Raw genomic sequence first — 6,078 nt, forward strand, 5'->3', positions numbered from 1 at the left:
CAGAAATACTGATAGTTCAGCTGGTAAAGAATCCGCCTGCAATGCAGGAGACCCCGGTTTGATTCCTGGGTCGGGAAGATTCCCCTGGAGAAGGGATAGGCTACCCACTCCAGTATTCTTGGGCTTCCCTGGTGGCTCATCTGGTAAAGAATCTGCCTGCAATGTGGGAGCCCTGGGTGCGATCCCTGGGTTGGGAAGATTCCCTGGAGAAGGGAAAGACTACCCACTCCAGTATTCTGGCCTGGAGAATTCCATGGACTTGCAGAGTCCATGGGGTCACAAAGCATCAGACACAACTGAGCGACTTTCACTCACTCATCAGAAATACTCAATTATCGCCAAATGATGGAGCCAAGTCAAAGCAGCCCCATTTGGGGTCCTAGCTTCCTTCAGATACAAAGACCCTTGAAGACCCAATGAAGGACAGTCTGTTCTCTGAGGACTCAGGAAATGAGTCTTGATACACGACAGGGCATCATTCATTTTTACAAATCTTTTCTGAACGTAATTACGTGTCAGGCAGCCCTCTAGGTAGAGCTGGGACAAGGAGGAGGCAAGCGAGAAACTTAGAGGCAAATTTTTAAATTTCTTTATTTTTAATTGGAGGATAATTACTCTACAACGTTGTTTTGGTTTCTGCTGTATAACAATGTCCATCAGCTATTGTTCAGTCACTAAGTCGTGTCCAACTCTTTGTGACCATATGGACTGCAGTATACAAGGCTTCCCTATTCTTCACTGTCTCCCGGAGTTTGCTCAAACTCATGTCCATTGAATCGGCGATGCCATCCAACCATCTCATCCTCTGTTGTCCCTTCTCCTCCTTCCTTCAATCTTTCCCAGCATCAGGGTGTTTTCCAATGAGTTGGCTCTTCATATCAGGTGACCAAAGTATTAGGCTTCAGCATCAGTCCTTCCCGTGAATATATATGCTGGGCTGATTTCCTTTAGGACTGACTGGCTTGATCTCCTTGCTGTCCAAGGAATCAGCTATAAGTATACCTATATCCTCTCTCTCTTGAGCCTCCCTCCCATCCCCCTTCGTCCCCTTTGGGTCATTACAGAGCCCTAAGCTGAGCCCCCTGTGCTGTGCAGCAGCTTCCCACCAGCCCCCTCTTTTACACCAGGTCTCCTGCATTGCAGACAGACGCTTTACTGTCTGAGCCACCAGGGAAGACCCTCTTTTACACATGGTAATGCATATATCTCAGTGCTACTCTCTCAATTTGTCCCATCCTCTCCTTCCCCTACTGAGTCCACAAGTCCATTCTTTACATCTGCATCTTTGTTCCTGCTCAGGGGCAAAATTTGAGAGAGGGACCAAAACACTCAGGCAACAAGATAATCAATATTTTAATACAATATTATTAAAAATTAAAAATGAATGCAAATATATATGTATAATGAACAAAATATCAACATTTTAACTAAATTCAGGATCTAAGGGCTTAAGCCTAAGGTCCTTACAGGACCTCTCTCTCCTGCCTCACGCCAGTCCCAGCTCTGGTTCTAGGCATTGGGGACACAGTGATGAATTGGTCAAAACCCCTCCTCAAGTAAATGCCCAGGTGGTGGGAGACGAACAACAAACAAAACAACCAAGTCGAATACACAGGGCTGGTGGAGGTTGTTATGGAGACAAATAAAGCAGAGAAGGGGGACATTCCATAGTAAACATCTCAAAATCCTCCCCCAGCCCCCAAGTGCCCCCCAAGTGCCCCGGGCACTGGAGCTCAGTTTCCCCTTTTGTAAATGGAAGGAATACTATCAACCTGCCTCCCTCATTTTCTGCCAATAATTCCTCCTCTCTAGTTCCTGGTTTAGTAGAAACTTCCCAGGTGACTCAGCAAGAGACATGGATTTGATCCCTGGGTCAGAAAGATCCCCTGGAGAAGGAAATGGCAACCCACTCCAGTCTTCTTGCCTGGGAAATCCCATGAACAGAGGAGCCTGGGAGGATACAGTCCATGAGATCACAAAGGGTCAGACACGACTGAGTGATGAAACCACCACCGTGGTAGAAAGAACAGGGACTCCCAGACCAGTCCAAGGGACAGACCTCAGCCCCACCAGTCACTTGCCCTCGGTCTTGGGCGCTTAAGTCACTTACTTTCCAAGCTTCACTCAGGCGCTCTGTCAGCTGAAGGATGGAAAGGCAGAAGTTCCTAACACTGCCCGGAGCCCTGTGCTGAGCTCCTGAAGTTTATTCCTTCATTTAACCCTCACCGCAATCCAGTGACAGTGGGTATTTCTCTGGGGTAGAAAGCTGACACTTCATATTTTGAGCCCCGGTGAAGGAAGGTAAGGCTTTGAGGTTCTTCGGGCCCATTTCTTGGCCATAAGGCTGCACATCTCAAACCGCCCCAGGGTTCTGCACTGAGCGACCTGGAGCAAGTCCCTGGATCTTTCTGAGCCTTATCGTCCCCATCTGAAATATGGGGATTACGATGCTCCCCACCCTGCAGCACTGACAAAGCCAGATACATCTGGCGTACAGTGGGTGCCCCATACATGTGGGCGCCCCTTCTCCCCCAGCCCCTGCCCTGGGCAGCGATACCAATCTCCAGGGCGACGGGGCAGAATTAATCGGTGAAGTTCAAATGCAGCCCATTTCCTATTTTCCTGACAGCCTATTTCATGGATCACAGAGACCCAAGTACAGCTGCTTATTCACCGGAGGAAAGAATGAATTCATTTTCATTCCTTAATACCTGATGTGACCTATTCACTGTTGATCTCTCCTCTCCGAGGCTACAGCCCTTCCTGTGGACTTTCAATTTGGCCAGAGAGAAGGATTGTGCGTTAATGACAGAAAGTCCTGCCCGGAGAATGCTGGGAGCTGCATCTGCGCCGTGCGGTGATAAGTCCAAATGAAAGATATTATGTCACCTCATTTGAATTAAACAGATGAGCTATAGTCCTAGACCATTAAAAATGAACCAATCTGCTGGAAGGATTCCAGGTGCTCGGCACTCAGCGCCCCCCGAAAGGTACCAGGCTCCCACAGGGTTTTATATCCTCATTTTCTGCCAATAATTCCTCCTCTCTGCAATCGTAGAGGAATAATTTGCTCAAAAGGCCATCACGCATCAGCGGCGGCCACATTCTGCGGGCGGCCCTTACTGTGCTCACTTAGGGCCGGCCCTGCCCTCCTGGGACTCTCTCCTCTAGGCTCATACAATCAGGGCAACCTGGCACTGGGGGTACACTGGGAGGCACCAGGGAGCCATGGGGCAGGCAGCCAGGGCTAGTCTGCAGACCCAGTGATGATGAGCTGCCCTCCCACCCTGGTGATGTTTTCTCCCTTGGGAGTTCTGGGGAGCTCCCCGCCTGTACCCAAAAGCCCAGGAAGGGAGGCATCACTTCCCTTTACAAAAGGGGAATCTGAGCTTCAGAGCCCAGGGCACTTGGGGTCGCATCGCTTAACCTGGAGTGCCTGGGAGGGAAGGCCCCCCAGGCCATGGCCCCGCACCCCCTCTCACCATGCACCCCACCTTCTGGGACACCAGTGACCCCTCCCTCACGCTCTGCCACCCATGGGCACCATGGTCCAGGCAGGCACTGTTTCTCCTTTCTGAGAACCTCTGTCCCCGATCTGCAAACCTGTAGTTCCCCAGGTGCCCCTCAGAGTGAGCCTGGACTAGGAACCAGAGGATGGGGTTGAAGCCTGGCTCTGCCGCTTACAGCCAGACAGCATTAGGAAATCTCCTGCTCACTGAGCCGCATCTGTAACTTGGGACTTAATAACTAAGGGCCTTTCTCCAAGGTTCCTCAGCCCTGACACCCTTCCTGGCCCCAGACCAGAATCTCATCCAACAGGGCAGCTAACATCCTCCCAGCTTTAGGGCTCAGCCCCTGGGCAAAGTGGCGCTCTATTTTCTCATCTGTCTGTGCTAAGGTGCTTCAGTCGTGTCCAGCTCTTTGTGACCCCATGGACTGTAGCCTGCCAGGCCCCTCTGTCCATGGAATGTTCCAAGCAAGAATGCTGGAGTGGGTTGCCATTCTCTTCTCCAGGGGATCTTCCCAACACAAGGATCGAACCCTGGTCTCTTAGGTCTCCTGTATTGGCAGGTGGGTTCTTTACCACTAGCACCACCTGGGATTTTTCTCATCTAATCCGCCCTAAAAGTGAACAAGTCTGGTTTGCCCTATGTTGATGAGAAAGAGACTTTATACTAAAACTGCATTATAATAGTAATTAAAGTTGCTCAGCTTTCCAAGCGTCAGTGTGGCCCTAAGCACTTTGCACCTGTTCATTCAGTGAAGCTTTAGGGAACACGTGAACCTCTTCCAGGTACTGGGGACAAAGCAATGACAAAACACAGGCTCCCCTGACCTGAAGGATGGCAAGAGCTGACCGTTCCCAGCCCTGTTTCTCAGGGGAGGAGGCTGGGGGGCAGGGGCTTGGATAACCTGCCCAGGTACAGAGCTGGCTGGAGGCAGAGCCTGGGCTAAAGTCTCGCCCAGGAGCCACCACCCTGGACTTGCAAGCATTCAGAACCGAAGGTTGGGCACCTGAGGACTTTGGAAAAGGGGCTCCCCAGCCCTGAGCTCTAACCGGGTGGCCCACAAGCTGAGTGTGCCTAAGAACCACTGAGGAGGAATCTCTTCATGGCACTGCAGGTCTGATGGATGGAGGGATGGAGTGGGTTTTCAGGGATCATTTTGACTGTGTTTGACTTTACCACAGGTCAGGAAGATCAATGCACCCCAGTTTGCTCAGCCCTGTTCCCCTTTAAAATGGAGGGTCCCACAGCAGCCCTCTCGATCACACGCTGAGCCAAGACACTAACACCCGCATAGGCTCTTGTGTTCTGTGCTCAGCACCCTCTCCCTGCAGGGCCTCTGGTCCCCCTACACCCGGTCCTCTCCTGAGACCCAACCTGGTCTGTACTTGTGGCCTGATGGAGGCTGACAACACAAACAGCCCCCTGACATCCAGCTCCGGGGGTGGGGATGGCAGATGTTAACCGCTCTGGGCCGAATGTAGTGAAGCCCCCCGGGTATGAGACCTGACGTTTCCCGAGACAACCTCGGGTCTGGATGGTGGCCCTGCCACCTGGGGGTTTTACAGCCAGAGGCCATTTTTCATCATCACTCTGAGCTGCTGTTTCATCAGTCCATCTTCACCACAACCTGAGGGGAGCACGAGGCAGGTTTTCGATACTTAGTGTTTAGTAAAGAAGACTGACTGCAGGCTGGCCTGGCCCCATGGAATCCTTCTATAGCCTAGAGGAATAATCCCTGACCCCATCTGTGGGCAAGGCCACGCTGGCAGACTCCATGGATGCCCCCACCTCCCTTCTTGACCCCCAGGGGTCAGCCTCTGCTGGAGATGAGAGCTGACGGATGGAGCAGCGGACGCACCCAAGCACAGCATCTCCGCCTCTCCTCTCCACCTTGCCCTCCTCCCTGGCCCTCCTCTCTTCCCTCCCCTTCCCTCCCCATCCCTCCCCATCCCTCTCCCCTCCCACTGCCTCTGCCTCCAGGCTTTCTCTGGCACCTCAGAGGCTTGCTCAGCCAGCTCCGGAGAAATGGAAAAGGCAGTAGATGCCCCAGTGGGGCCCAGAGCCAGTAGGTAAATGTCCCAGCCTCTGCGAGGCCCCAGCATCACTGAACCCCAGGCTGACTGGCCACATTCTCCATAAACACGCCTTCACCGGCTTCTTTCCTTCCTTCCCTGTCTTACTGCCCATCTCTTCACTGGGGTTTCTTGGAACCACCTCCAAAACGACTGGTACCCGAGTCATGCCTTAAAGTGTGCTTTTGAAAGAACCCAAACTGAGACAGAAAAGCTAGGTAACATGCCCCAGATCGCACAGCTGGGAAGTGGATTGGAACTCAGACATCAGCTTCACACACTGACTCAACAGCTCCGTGACTCTGTGGTATGGTTCCCACGCTGGGCCTAGGGATACTCAGCTCCATCCCCAGTCTCCTCCGTCCTCCCTTCCCATCCCCAGTGCGTCCACAGTGAAAAAAAGTGAGGCAGGCGCTTTGCCCCAGCTCACAGGAAGCTGGGTGACACGCCCTGAGCAGAAAGAGTGGGTCCCTCCAGGCAGCACTCACCCTTCAGAG

At 52.5% G+C, this 6,078-nt stretch overlaps 1 long non-coding RNA gene across 1 annotated transcript; it reads left to right on the forward strand.

Moving 5' to 3' along the window:
* Nucleotides 1-1,809: 1,809 nt before the first annotated feature.
* Nucleotides 1,810-2,917, forward strand: LOC112444347 (uncharacterized). Its single transcript, XR_003032682.2, has 2 exons — nucleotides 1,810-2,301; nucleotides 2,630-2,917. It is a non-coding gene; the product is annotated as an uncharacterized lncRNA (long non-coding RNA).
* Nucleotides 2,918-6,078: the final 3,161 nt, after the last annotated feature.

Source organism: Bos taurus, chromosome 25, assembly GCF_002263795.3.
Source record: "Bos taurus isolate L1 Dominette 01449 registration number 42190680 breed Hereford chromosome 25, ARS-UCD2.0, whole genome shotgun sequence".
Lineage (NCBI taxonomy): Eukaryota > Metazoa > Chordata > Mammalia > Artiodactyla > Bovidae > Bos > Bos taurus.